Genomic DNA, 14,570 nt, shown 5'->3' on the forward strand with positions numbered 1-14,570 from the left:
TTTAGTGACCACCTCCACCACAAGTCTTCTGTAGTGCCATTCTGTAGTGCTTCCCAGCTGCTTCATCCCCTCAGCATACACACACATGCCAGACACCTCTGCCTCACTCCATTCACCCTGGGAAACTCGACTGCCACACAACAACAACAACATTTACTTATATAGCACATTTTCATACAAATGGTGTAGCTCAAAGTGCTTTAAAGGATGAAGAAAGAGAAAAAAGACAAAATGTATTCAAAAACAAAATTAGGCAATATTAATTAACATAGAATAAAAGTAAGGCATAATGGCCAGGGAGGACAGAAAAAAACAAAAAACAAAATACAGACAGTAGGACAAAAAAATTAAAATCTGCAGGATTTCTGAGCCCACGAGACCACCCAGCCCCCTCTCGTCAGTCTACCTAACATAAATGACCTCAATCAGTCCTCATGGTATTCAGGGTTCACATGGAAGAACTTGATGATGATGGTCATGTGGCCTTCTGGCCAATTCCCAAGGCCGGGGTCCACATCCAAGGCTCACGGATGGACTTACTCACAGGCCAATGGGCCTCGGCAGAAGAGCGACTCGGGAAAGAATGCTTACTTACAGTGCCATGTCTGCACCTCCACTCACGCTTTTCAAGGCACTGCTTGTCTGTGGAGTTCTGCGACTCAATATGAGGTGCAATATGAGAGTACACATACACACACCAGCACCCACTCATAGCAGGACCATAAATGGAGGTGTAGCCAGGGTTTAATGAACATGAATCAGTACCATGTCTATGTTGGAACTGTCATAAAATATACAAAGGGACTGAAACCCAAAATCCCACCCAAAAACTTGCCGGTAAACTAACTCAATGCAGATCTGCAGCATGGTAGTGTATGAGCACATGGAAAAGACAGGACACACACAGAAGCTTCACACAGACAGTGTGAATCTAACAGGGGGTCCCGTAATGATGAAGCAGCACAGTGTAGTCCTGTCTCATAAGTGACACTTTTAAATCTGTACCGAGATTTGAGTGAATTAAAAATAAATAAATAAATATAATGATTTAAAAGATAACCAAGTGCGGTTAAGAGTAATGTGTATTGATATATTAATTTAGTAGATTACTGCATTCATAAAAAATGAATGGCGCTTATTATTTACTTAATTTTTTTCTTGAGTGGACTGCAAGGTATGTGGAAAATGCGGCCAATCCCGTCTCAAACTGGCGCAACAAGTGCATCAGCAGAAAGGCACGCGCACGGACAACGGGATCGCGCACGCGACAGGTAAGCTTATAGGATACGAAAGACTGGGCGGTCTCCTTCGTTTTATTTCTTTCGGTCTATATGGAGGACACATATCGAATTCACCACATAATGTCGCAGGCGACAACCAATAGAAGGAAGGCCTTCTAAACTTTGCTTTGCTGCGTGAAAGCAATCGGCGAAACCGGGTAGGGAGACGTAGGCAGATACCGAAGACGGCCAGCCCTAGTCGAGGTAAGCGTTTGTACCGTGTAGTAGTTCTGTATGTGGCTGTTACCGACGTCGCTGCCAGTCTCGCTCGACAACCCTGAAATGTAGGCTAGTCTACAAGGTTAAATACAAGCGCGTTATGAATGACAACAGAATGACATTTTCACGTGTTTAATACCCAGCAACACGCCCATATACAGTACGACCCCGAGAAGGCAGTGCAGCTGTTTTCTTGAAGCTCGGCTGCAATGGTTGACATGCGACTTGGCGTTTCAGATTTGGCTGCTGAGAATGGAGATGAGCAAAAGGTGTCTGCGGTTTTCATAATCCTTTAGAGTAGACAGTGGCGCCCCCGAGTTGTTTACAGACCAGAAGATCGTTGCAGAGCGTGGCGACCGTGGCCAACCGCAAAGAAAACAACGCCGATACGTCACCAGCAAACCCGCAAGCACCGCTTTTGCAAAAACTGTGAGAGGCAGATCAATACAGAAGCACGCGATCTCCCGAGGCAGCGACACATTTATCATCAGTCTGAGGAAGATATTAAGTAACCGTTAAGAACGTGAGGATTACGGCTACAATCGGAGTAGGTGCATCCCGTGAGTATACGACCTCGGTGGTACCTTTAGAATGCATCTGCTTGCTTCTCTCGACTTTGTAGATACAACGCAGTTCTTAAAAAAGCCAAAGGTTATGCTTGTTCAGGACAATAGATTGGCAAGTTTAAGGCACCCTAAATAGATCGACACTTTAAAGAACGCGCCAGTTAAAGCTGAGTTATTGTAATAGGATTTCTGCTTTGTGGTCCTAGTTGATCTTTCGTATATTCAGAAATAAAGGGCGCTGGGCTGACGTGGAAATGTGTTGGTCATAAAGTCAGCCGTGAACTTAGGCTCAGGCACACCGTGTGTAATGTTGATGTTTACTAATTCCTTCAAAAATTAATAAACATATCTTAACAGGTGCCACGTCAGAAAGAGAACAGGGCTAGCGAAACAGTTTCATTGCTTATTGGATGCTTGGTAGTTATAACTGAAAGCAGGTTTGGGAACTTATATTTGAGAATGAATATTTATTGTAAGGATTATTTATTTAATACTTTGTTCTTAGGATAGGTGTGTTTTAGCAAAAAAATAAGTGCTTAACACAAAGAAGTTACCCTGTCTTTAAAGGAGATACACTTGAATTGGGATGCTTCTGGCTGTTTCTTTGACCCCCAGTCTGCTATTGCTTTGGCTCTCTTGTACGTTTTTTGACATCAGTGTGGCATGGTGGTATTTTCGTTAGTTCCCAGGTTTGAATCTAATGCCCATTTGTTATCAGTGTGGGGGTCTGCATGTTATCCCCACATTCATGTGTTAATTTTTTTCCACAAGTTGTTCTGGTTTTCCTTACACATCACTAAAGATGTTCATGTTGGGCTAACTGGAGACTCTTAACTGGCCCACGGTGTGAGTGAGTGTGGGTGTGTGGGTATCTGGAGTTGCACCAGAACCGTTTCTTGCCATGCTCCTGATGTTACTGCAATAGACTCCAGTTCCCTGCCTGCCACTCTGAATTGGAGTAACCATGTGGAGAATATGTGTGTGAAGCTATTTAATGAAGACTGTATATTTATTTCTCTTTTACTGCAGATTATTTCCTAAGCTGTCAATCTCCTTGAGGGATGTTGCATGTTTGCAAAAGAAAGTATGCATTACAACTCCAAAATGTGTGCTCTGTGGAAAGCAATCTGGGAATGCGCTTTGCAGGTAATACCAGTTTCTCTTTTTTCAAACATGTTCTTGAGTTTCGACATGGCATGGATTTCTAGCATGATAACGCAAGGGCTGTTTTGTACCTCAAGCATATATTGTATGGCCTGAGTTATGCTAGCTCAGATCTTACATTGTAGATGAGGGTCAAAAACATAGCAATATCCACTCAATTTGCAGAAGTGACTGTTAGGGTTTGGATTTTGATTGTGTCTTCGCAGAAGGCTCCCAGCACTTGAAATAAAATTCTTCAGAGGACCCTGAGAGACTGAAACAAAATCCTGTAATTGTAGAACTGCTCACACTCCTTGAGCAGGCATAAACAGGTCATGGCACATTGGCAGCGTTGGCACATAGTATGACCACCACTGCACAGTGAAACTGGGAGATTCTGTGACTTGTCAGCCACCACCAAGTCATTGCGTTTCATTAGGTGAGACGTAAGTGGAAGGTATCTGATTCATTTACTGTAATACATTTTCAAAAGCAATTAAAATAAAATTTAAGAAGAGACAGGGCATGTACAGATTTAGATGGGAATAATATGGTTTGTCAGTCTTATAATGTAAAGCTGAAGTAAATACAAACGTCTATTGCATTTATGTCTCCATATATGTCCTGGTTATATATATATATATACATACAGTGCATCCGGAAAGTATTCACAGTGCATCACTTTTTCCACATTTTGTTATGTTACAGCCTTATTCCAAAATGGATTAAATTCATTTTTTTCCTCAGAATTCTACACACAACACCCCATAATGACAATGTGAAAAAGTTTACTTGAGGTTTTTGCAAATTTATTAAAAATAAAAAAACTGAGAAATCACATGTACATAAGTATTCACAGCCTTTGCCATGAAGCTCAAATTGAGCTCAGGTGCATCCTGTTTCCCCTGATCATCCTTGAGATGTTTCTGCAGCTTAATTGGAGTCCACCTGTGGTAAATTCAGTTGATTGGACATGATTTGGAAAGGCACACACCTGTCTATATAAGGTCCCACAGTTGACAGTTCATGTCAGAGCCAAGCATGAAGTCAAAGGAATTGTCTGTAGACCTCCGAGACAGGATTGTCTCGAGGCACAAATCTGGGGAAGGTTACAGAAAAATTTCTGCTGCTTTGAAGGTCCCAATGAGCACAGTGGCCTCCATCATCCATAAGTGGAAGAAGTTCGAAACCACCAGGACTCTTCCTAGAGCTGGCCGGCCATCTAAACTGAGCGATCAGGGAGAAGGGCCTTAGTCAGGAGGTGACCAAGAACCCGATGGTCACTCTGTCAGAGCTCCAGAGGTCCTCTGTGGAGAGAGGAGAACCTTCCAGAAGGACAACCATCTCTGCAGCAATCCACCAATCAGGCCTGTATGGTAGAGTGGCCAGACGGAAGCCACTCCTTAGTAAAAGGCACATGGCAGCCCGCCTGGAGTTTGCCAAAAGGCACCTGAAGGACTCTCAGACCATGAGAAACAAAATTCTCTGGTCTGATGAGACAAAGATTGAACTCTTTGGTGTGAATGCCAGGCGTCACGTTTGGAGGAAACCAGGCACCGCTCATCACCAGGCCAATACCATCCCTACAGTGAAGCATAGTGGTGGCAGCATCATGCTGTGAGGATGTTTTCAGCGGCAGGAACTGGGAGACTAGTCAGGATAAAGGGAAAGATGACTGCAGCAATGTACAGAGACATCCTGGATGAAAACCTGCTCCAGAGCGCTCTTGACCTCAGACTGGGGCGATGGTTCATCTTTCAGCAGGACAACGACCCTAAGCACACAGCCAAGATATCAAAGGAGTGGCTTCAGGACAACTCTGTGAATGTCCTTGAGTGGCCCAGCCAGAGCCCAGACTTGAATCTGATTGAACATCTCTGGAGAGATCTTAAAATGGCTGTGCACCGTCGCTTCCCATCCAACCTGATGGAGCTTGAGAGGTGCTGCAAAGAGGAATGGGCAAACCTGGCCAAGGATAAGTGTGCCAAGCTTGTGGCATCATATTCAAAAAGACTTGAGACTGTAATTGCTGCCAAAGGTGCATCGATAAAGTATTGAGCAAAGGCTGTGAATACTTATGTACATGTGATTTCTCAGTTTTTTTATTTTTAATAAATTTGCAAAAACCTCAAGTAAACTTTTTTCATGTTGTCATTAATGGGTGTTGTGTGTAGAATTCTGAGGAGAAAAATGAATTTAATCCATTTTGGAATAAGGCTGTAGCAAAACAAAATGTGGAAAAAGTGATGCGCTGTGAATACTTTCCGGATGCACTGTATATATGGTACATATGCATGATTTGGATTCCTAAATGATTTTTGCTCTGTAAAATAGTATGATTTGGTATGTTGCTTACTGTCTATCCAAGGGTGCACCAAAACACTTCTCATACAACAATTTTCTTCCCTGTAACTCCATATATCATAAAGAAACTAAATTGATATGTCTTAAAGCAACCTGGAAAATGCAGATGTTCTAAGTGGGAGATCATTCAACGCTACCCTCCACTGTGTGGGCCATGACCTTCACCACACAGCGTACAACATGCCGGTTTAGATACAGTTCTGAAGGCCGCAGAGCAGATCGAAAGTTGCACGGTTGACCTCAACAACTACAACTTATTTCATGTGTAGCCCAAAATCACACAAGGAGTGACTCAGTGGGCTTTTACCACAGCCTGTTTTTTTACAGCCCCCCAGCCTTGACTCCCCAAGTAGCCAAAAACAACAACAACAACATTTATTTATATAGCACATTTTCATACAAACAGTAGCTCAAAGTGCTTTACATATTAAAGAATAGAAAAATGAAAGACACAATTATAAAACAAAATAAATCAACATTAATTAACATCGAAAAAAAACTAACCCCCAAAAAAAAGACTTTGCAGAGAAAGAGAAATTGAAGAATTCTTGGAAAAGGCAAGAAGGACTGTTTCTGGGTAGATGTAATGGGTGCCAAAAAATGTGGTAAATACAACACAGAAAACAGAACACAAGTAATCCTCTTCACAGAGTTGGGTGGCCAGTCTATTATGGCCATCTCAGAAATACAATACAATGGTATAAAATACTATTCTTGCTTGGCGCTCCTCATCAAGTGCAGGCGCAGACTGCTGTGAGAACTTTCGTGGCAAAATGTAGGAATAGATTATACTGCTTACTAAATGCAGAACAATCACATTTGAGGATACAGATTTGTTCAAATACATTAAAAAGGAAGTAGAAACTAAATAACATAAATGAAAAACAACAGGCGGCGCAGTGGTAGCTGCTGCCTCGCGGTTAGGAGACATGGTTTTGCCTCCCGGGTCCTCCCTGCATGGAGTTTGCATGTTCTCCCCGTGTCTGCGTGGGTTTCCTCTGGGTGCTCCCGTTTCCACCTACAGTCCAAAGACATGCAGGTTAGGTGCATTGGCGATTCTAAATTGTCCCTAGTGTGTGCTTGGTGTGTGTGCCCTGCAGTGGGCTGGCGCCCAGCCCGGGGTTTTTTTCCTGCCTTGCATCCTGTGCTGGCTGGGATTGGCTCCAGCAGACCCAATGACCCTGTGTTAGGATATAGCAGGTTGGAAAATGACTGAATGACTGACTGAAAAACAACGTCAGCCAATCAGCTAATTGTAGAAAAGCAATCGGACACAGTCAGAGTCCTGCAGACCACCACCGACAAGCTGCCTACCCCATTGGCCATTCTACAGCTTAGTCAATGCTGGGCTGGCCAATCTGATGAAAGGACCCTTCTACTCGATGCTTCCAGGGCCCCATAGTCTGAGATGACTTTTTCACAGGCAGGCAAACAACACCTTTAACTTCTCCCCTTATGAATTTCATCAATCTGACAAGTCAGGTAGTGACTCCGATGGAATTGTACAGCTCTGCTTGCCATTTCACGTATCTCTGCTTTGTGTTTCTTCCTGTTTGGTATTACAACTGGGTTCTTCTTCTCCCCAGGAAGACTGGGAACCAAACTGTGATTTGTTTAATGTTTGATTTATGTTTTACATAATCTGCTATATGTTTAAGGAAACATCCCTTACCTCTGGCTTTGAATTGCCTTGTAATGCAAAACACAGTTTTTAACATTTAAAATGTAGGTCACACTAGCCATACCCTGCTTCATCTCTAGAGTAGGCTGATTTTTGTCTGGAGTTTGTGTATTCTGCCTGTGAGAAAGACTACGTCTTTGATTTAAATACCTTCTGTTTGATTGTCTCATGGTAGATTGTGAGAGACTGATTGTCTTTTTTGAGCCGGTGCCTACTTTACTCCCATTGTTCCCAGGTTTGGCTAATCCTTTCAGGACTCCTTGGATAGGCTTGATCAAATTCCATGTGTAACAGGATTTTGGGGGTAATGTAGTCTATCCCTGCAGCATCATGCACAAGGCAGGATCCAGCCATTGAAGAAGTGCCAAGCTGTAATGGGCACAGACACCAAAATGAAACCTTCATCTCTGTGATATCTGAGAAGAAGCCAAAGTACCCAGAGAAATTCCACATGGGCAACAGGAGACTGCAAAAACTTTCCACAGACACTTAGCAGTCAAATGGTCCCAGCAGTTAAAAGGCAGTCACCCTTATTACTGTCCCACTGCACTCTCCTTACCTGGTATAAGATAAAGTTATCACTTTGATTTAACACATAGAGCACATCTGACAAATTTCTCTCACTCATGTTTTCTTTTTTTAAATGCTCAGCTATAATATCCAGTGTTTGTAGTGTCCACACCAGTGCCATGATATCAAGGTTTCTTCTGTTTGTACAGTTACTTAATTGTACTGCACAGTATTCAGGGGTTGGCTAGTGGCGAAGCTGAAATGGGAACAAACATACATCAATGTCCCTGCAATGTAAACACGTGTTCAGTGAGAATCCCAGCATATCTCATTAGTAACCAAGAAGAAGAAACGGGGCTTGTAAAGAAGATTATGGTGAAAACTGTATAAAGTTCAGTATATTAGATAAAGATGTTAAACCTTTTATTTTTATTATTTCTTCTTGATTAGGTGTTTTTTAATTAAAATAAAATCTTATGACGGTGTAACACGACAGCAGGTGGTGAAATGTTTAGTGTTGCTCTCTCTTGGGCTCAGTGACTGTCTGTGTGGAAGTTTCCCATTTTCCCTGTGTGTGCGCACAAGGGTTTTTTTTTTAATCTTTAGGCTGGCAGCGGGCCGGTGGTTAAGGCTTTGGACTTCAAACCCTAAAATTATGGATTTGAATCCCACCACGGACATTGTGTGACCCTGAGCAAGTCACTTCACCTGCCTGTGCTCCTATTGGAAAAAAAAAAGAAAGAAATGTAACCAGTTGTATCTGAAATGCTGTAAGTCGCTTTAGATAAAATAAATGTAAATCTTTATACTCTAGTGTCCTCCCTCATTCAAAAGACACATTTCATGCTAATTGTTGACTGTAAATGAACCCTGATTCAGTAAATGTGGCTGTGTGTGTGTGTAAGTGTGTTTGTGGTTTACTAGCATCCCAGCCAGGATTGGTTCCTTCCTTACACTCGTTGCTGCATGAGGAGTCTTGTGTTGTTTTGTCATGGAATCGTGCGATGATCTGTCTTTATTTGGTAACTGCTGGTGGTCAGCTGCAAACCTGCAATGTCTGGATTACAAACGTCCCTCAGAAGCAGCCCTCTTGTCTACACCATGAGCAATAAGTGAAGTGTTATCCTCAGAAGCACAGCAACTGCCACTAAGCACTGCAAGCAGAGTGGCTCCTGGTGATGTCAGCTGAGCTCTCTCACTCGGACTCCATGTTTTTGTGCAGCATTGCCATTACACCCACTGTCCACAAGCCGGTATCGGTGTGAGCACATTCAAGACGTAGATGGATGTTGCTGTAACACCATTAGTGGTGCACTTTTGATTTTAATTTGGAATATCTGGAGGTATAGGGAATGTGAAGGAGCTAAGATGGAATTGGGTTGAAGCTGAGCCTTTGTTTGCCTCTGGGATCCTGAGACTGTCAATGCTTGGGATTTGAGTATTCTTTTTTATTATTTGACCAAGGCCCTGCACCACTATTATGACAAATTAGGCATTCACTTAGGTCATAGATCATTAGGAGGGGGGGCATCCAACAATTTAGGGTTAGCTACCGAACAGTTGGTTGGCACACTAATAAGTTCAGCCTAGGGCACAAAGTGACCTAGCACTGGCACTGTATTTGACATATCTGTATATATGGGTGGCATGGTGATTTAGCACTGTTCCCTCACAGATTCCATCTCCTGGTCTGTGGTCAGTGTCTTTGTGGAGCTGTACACTTTCTACCGATGTCTAAGTGAGTTCTCATCCAACATGAAAAAAGACATACCAGTACATTGTCAGATTGATGGGTGAATACAAATTGTCAGCCTAGGTTTGTGGGTGTATGCATGATTGCAACTTGCCAAAACGGTGCCCCATCCAGGTTTAGTTCCTGATTTGCTTGTTGTAACGCTGCACTAAACTACCATCTGCGGCTTTATCTTTAAGCAAAGCACATATTTATTTTTATAATTTGATAAATTGTTTCCTCTTTTTCATAAACAAGTCCACTTGGCTAGATCTGATTTTAATGGTATTTATTCCCAGGGATTCTATTTGCAAGAACACTTCTAGCCTTGAGGATACAGCCTTTCTCTTGAATGTCAATTATTTGTTTTAAATTTACTCTTAATTAGCTATCATTCTGTCTGCTATGTCACACTTGTAAAGCTTAACTCAAATGTAAAATCTAATACCAATTCAGATTACTCCTGGACCAATATGAAATCTTTCTTCCCATCACTTGCCGTCTGTTTGTTTAGTCTGAAATGAGTCTGTTCCTTCATAAGTTGTATTCCATACTTATGGCAGATGTTTAGTGTAATGTAAAGCAAATATATTAATAAATAAAGTGGTATTTACTCAAAATATGAAGAAGCAAACTGAGGACCTGTAAGGTCTTTGTTTCTCAATCACACTACACACTCTAATGTCCTTATTCTTTCACGCAGTTGTGCATCTGGGCCTTCCCCTTCTTTTTCAATCCTGGTTAGATCCATTTTGACTGGTTTTCTTGAGACAGTACTGGACACCTTTGAATGAAATCTTCAGTTTCTTGGCAATCTGTCACATGGAAAACACTTGTTAAGCAAAACAACAATAGACTGTCATGTTTCTTGAGAAAGCTGTTTCACTTTGGCTATTTTTGAACTCAAAACTGAACTTTAGGAATGCCAGTAATTTGAAACCCTAGTGAACAGAATACGGCCAGGTTTATGCTCCAGCGAATGCTCCTGATACGCAAGCATTTTACTGTTTACACTTGTGTGCGTACTTTACGTAAATTTGGAGGAATCCACCAGGTGGCAGAGCGAGATATCATCACGGTGAGAAAAGGTTCGGCTTCAATGTGTTGTGAATTGCCTGGAACATCCATTTAATTCCGAGGACGCCTTACCGCAGTATCTCTGAAAAGGATGTTTAATGGTTACATCCATCAATCCAGGAATGTGTCCATTCCGGCAAGCATTGGGCACGAGGCAGAAACAATCCCTAGACGGGGATTCAGCTCATCGCAAGGTGGATACAAGCACTCGCATACACTGACGTCATTTTAGTTTCACCAAATCTTCATATCTTTGGAAGGAAACCGGAGCACACTGTGGAAACCCAGCAGGAAAACATGCAAACTCCAGGCAGGGAACACCAGCGATGTGACTCTCTGTGAGACAGCAGCGCTACCGCTTCGCCACCGTGTCACCCCCATGTGTGTAATTATTAACAGTATTCATTATTTAAATAAAATTAATGATTTATCTGTAAAATGTAACATACATATTTTAATTCATTTCGTGATGAAAGTGATATCAAGTACAGTAATAAATCTAAGAGTTCTAAATGTGCAGAGAGTTAGATATCATACTGTAAATGTAATGTGCTCTGTGTTGTGATCTATTGCCGCTGCTGTCAGGTCAGGAGGAAGCCCCAGAAAAAAAAAGACAGCATAAAAGATGTGAGACTTTTAAAATGTATCGTGTCATTACGATCAGGAATATGCAATGCTTGAATATAAAAGCACCACGAATGTACTTGTATGTCGGCTTTTTCCTTCATCACATCGAACCATTCATCAAACATCAAAGCACGCACATCGATCCCGTAGGATCCGCAGAGAGACTTTCTGTCACATGTAGATAGTAAACAGAGACTCTGACGTCACATTCCAACTTTTATCACCTGGCCCCGACTTTTTGCTGGTACTGCAACTCGCGCACGCGTCGCATTCATTTCTGATGACCTGCTCAGAGGACGCGTCAAATGAACGCTGGGAACGCATGACAGCCATGACGCGGACGAGTTCTGAATGTGAATTATAAACAAGCCCAAACAGGTTTCAGTGGTGCTAATGCAAAGGTTTCTCTAATAACCTATTAGCATTTAAAATGACTATGGATAAGATAAGGGAGTTTATTATTAGGACACTAAAGGAATCGCTACTGAAAAAGGGGCTTTGCAGTCACATGTGAATAAAAAAATAAAATTCAGTTATTTCAAGCAGGAATAACCATTAGAAACACTAGGAATGTCTTGGCTGTATTTTTAAACTAATTTAATAGAATTTTGATTTAAGAATTTCTATCAAAAATATGAACATTTCTGGGTGTGTCCAGGCTTTGGACTGGTAAAAATAAGTGCAAGTCGAAGAGAATGCTGTCTTTAAACATGGCCTGCAGCAGTTTCTAATGAACTGAGGGATTATGGGCTTGTACTGGTCTAGTGTTATGAATCTGGGATGCAGGAATCCTTAAAGTAACTGATTAAAAGCAAGAACATTTTTTATGTGTAAGCCAATCTTTAACCTTTCTACACATTTATCATGAAGCACATTGCAAAATTTTTTTTTTTTGTAAAGTCAAAGTAGATAAAACCATTGCTATGATATTTTTTGCTTCCTGCTACAGTTACAGTTGATTAATCCAAGGCATCAATCTTACATGAAATGCAAAATAATTGAAATAATGAAACACCTGCTGTGATAACTGAACTACAGTTCACTGTCTTGTCAAGTCATACTCTAGATTGTAGACATGTCCAAAGACATTCACGTTTTGGAATAGCTTAGTTTTTCTCTTTGTATTCTTTTTTCACCCCACATCCCCAAAAATAGACTGGCACTCCAGGGTGCTTATAAGGATAGGCTGTTCCCTCCAGTGACCTAGATGGGATGCTGTTCTTTTCAGGGGTCTTAAGTGTTGTTTAATCCCAGATAGAAAAGAACCACGTCATTGATCTTCATTGCACGCCATTATCATGCTGTTATTTAGATAATATATCTTTGACACAGCTGGAGTAAAGTGGTGAAACGTTGCATGGTGGATAGAATTAATTAATAGAAAATAAAAAAATGTATTAAATTGTTAACTATGTAACTCAGTGAGTGATTTATAAGAAGCACTGCCAGATATACTGTATTTTCTTGAAATAAGAGGAGGAAGTGCATTTCAGTTATTATGAATTTGCATGCAAGACTGGGAATTGGAATGTCAGTTACTGCATCAGGTATTTCAGTTTTTCAAAGGGGTGCAAGATGGCATTTTTGGGGGTGTGACAAAGAGGAAGACTGCTTCATGATTTGCCAGAATTGAGTGAGGCGTGTCATTCGACTTTATGGTGGTCCAATCGGTGTTTTGCAATGTGCTGTCATTTGTAGTTCATTTATTAATTAGTGCTCCTGTTCTACGATACAAAAAGAGTCAAAACTCTTACAAAAATTAAGAGTGTAATTATCACCCGTGAATGAGACGCTGAAATGCACGTTCTCATGGGCTGCTTGCAGGTGGAGCCTTCATAATGGAGATGAACTTTTTTAAGAGAGTGGAATTTGGGCTTCACAATGATCTGCAGAGAGGGACGAGGTCTAGTTTTATTTTCTGTGCAAGCCCTGATTGTGAAAGGTCACTAATTTTAAGGTTTGTTTGACATTCTTTGCAAGGGAGGGACTGAATTGGATGCAACACCTGCTGCTTACACTCAGTCCATCTCCCCTGCTGGTGGTCCTCACAGTAGTGCAGCAATTTTAAGCGTGCGGTGCATCTCTTTTTGAACTGCGGTGCTGGTGTTACTGGGGGACAAAGCTCGTTGACTGTGTTTCATTGCTGGGCACTGTGCCAGCATCCATTGCTTCAGGGGGGCTTCCAAACTCCTCTAATGTTGATCATGGAGCTTGATGTTTTCCAGGACACCTCAATTCCCAAACCGTTAATCGATTGTATAAGCTTCTCGGGGGACACATTTACAAGACTATTAAGATTTATAAAGCTAAACTGCTAAATTTATATATAAGTTTATGCAGTGAGTTAAAAGCTTATTATTCTGAGTTCAATTTGCTCACCCACAGTAGTTTATGTTGTTCGTAATTTGTGGTTCAAAAATTAGAAATTTGACTTCTTCATGTGATATTGTTTTTAAAGGGGGTACAAGCATAACTCATACATTCACTAGGGGTGCGGTTGGGAACCGCTGCTGTAAGATTTAAAAGCAGACTGCCAGTACCAGAATAATGGGTCTGATTCATCTGCTGTAAGTGTAGCAGGATTTGTGTGTAAGGTGAACACCGTCTCTGTTCATCAATTTTTATTGCGTCTCATGACTTCATGATTTCTGTCACACAAAATGGGAAGGAAGAAGGAAGTACTGTGTATTTGGCAGGATTTAAGGTATCCTATCTTCATTTTTAGTGTTTGTGGGACATGTGTTGTAAATCCTTCTACGATTTTTATTATCTTGTAATTTAATTTATTTCTGTTTGGTTTTACAGGTTTGTTGCTGAAAAGAGTTCAACTTGTGCTGAACAGAATTTAACAAAACCAAGAATTCATATGAAGCGAGGATTGCTGTCTGTCAGTCGAAGGTAGGGGCTGATATTTACTGACACTGTTACGCTTTGCATAATGAGTAGAAATGTACATATATAAGGAGAAATGGAATATTTAGTAAAAATCCAACAGTACATTTATTATAATGTAGAAAATTAGATTGTAGGCAAATATTTTAAAGAATCTGCATGTATTAGACAGTAACTAGAGTAATAATGTTTATAGGCGACTGATAAGGATCATATTTTCATTTATAGTGCCATGTATACATTTTCAAATACTGGATTTCAAGTGATACAATCCATTCGAATTTCCTTTTTTAATGCAGACTCACACACTCCATAAAAAAGATTTACAACAATAATTTTCCAGTAAATATCTTAAGATCTTCATACCTGCTCATTAATATTTGGCCGAGTGTGGTGTTATGATCCTTACCTCAGACACTTCAGTAATATTTAGTGTTTTTAGTTATTTATTTTTTTTGTGGCTTGGTGGATAGCATCAT

General features: G+C 41.0%; 1 protein-coding gene across 3 annotated transcripts in view; it reads left to right on the top strand.

Moving 5' to 3' along the window:
• The first annotated feature begins 1,289 nt into the window (after window positions 1-1,289).
• arhgef37 (Rho guanine nucleotide exchange factor (GEF) 37) overlaps window positions 1,290-14,570 on the top strand; it is a 65,684-nt gene continuing 52,403 nt past the window's right edge. Inside the window, exons 1-3 of one of the 3 annotated variants that reach the window (XM_039773845.1) lie at window positions 1,290-1,484; window positions 3,095-3,211; window positions 14,005-14,097. The gene's annotated coding sequence lies outside the window, so the exon portion shown is untranslated. Of the gene's footprint in view, window positions 1,485-2,042; window positions 2,060-3,094; window positions 3,212-14,004; window positions 14,098-14,570 lie in introns of those variants that run through there. The other 2 variants (XM_039773848.1, XM_039773846.1) reach the window with 2 other exon arrangements.

Source organism: Polypterus senegalus, chromosome 13 (genome assembly GCF_016835505.1).
Source record: "Polypterus senegalus isolate Bchr_013 chromosome 13, ASM1683550v1, whole genome shotgun sequence".
Taxonomy (NCBI): Eukaryota; Metazoa; Chordata; class Cladistia; order Polypteriformes; family Polypteridae; genus Polypterus; species Polypterus senegalus.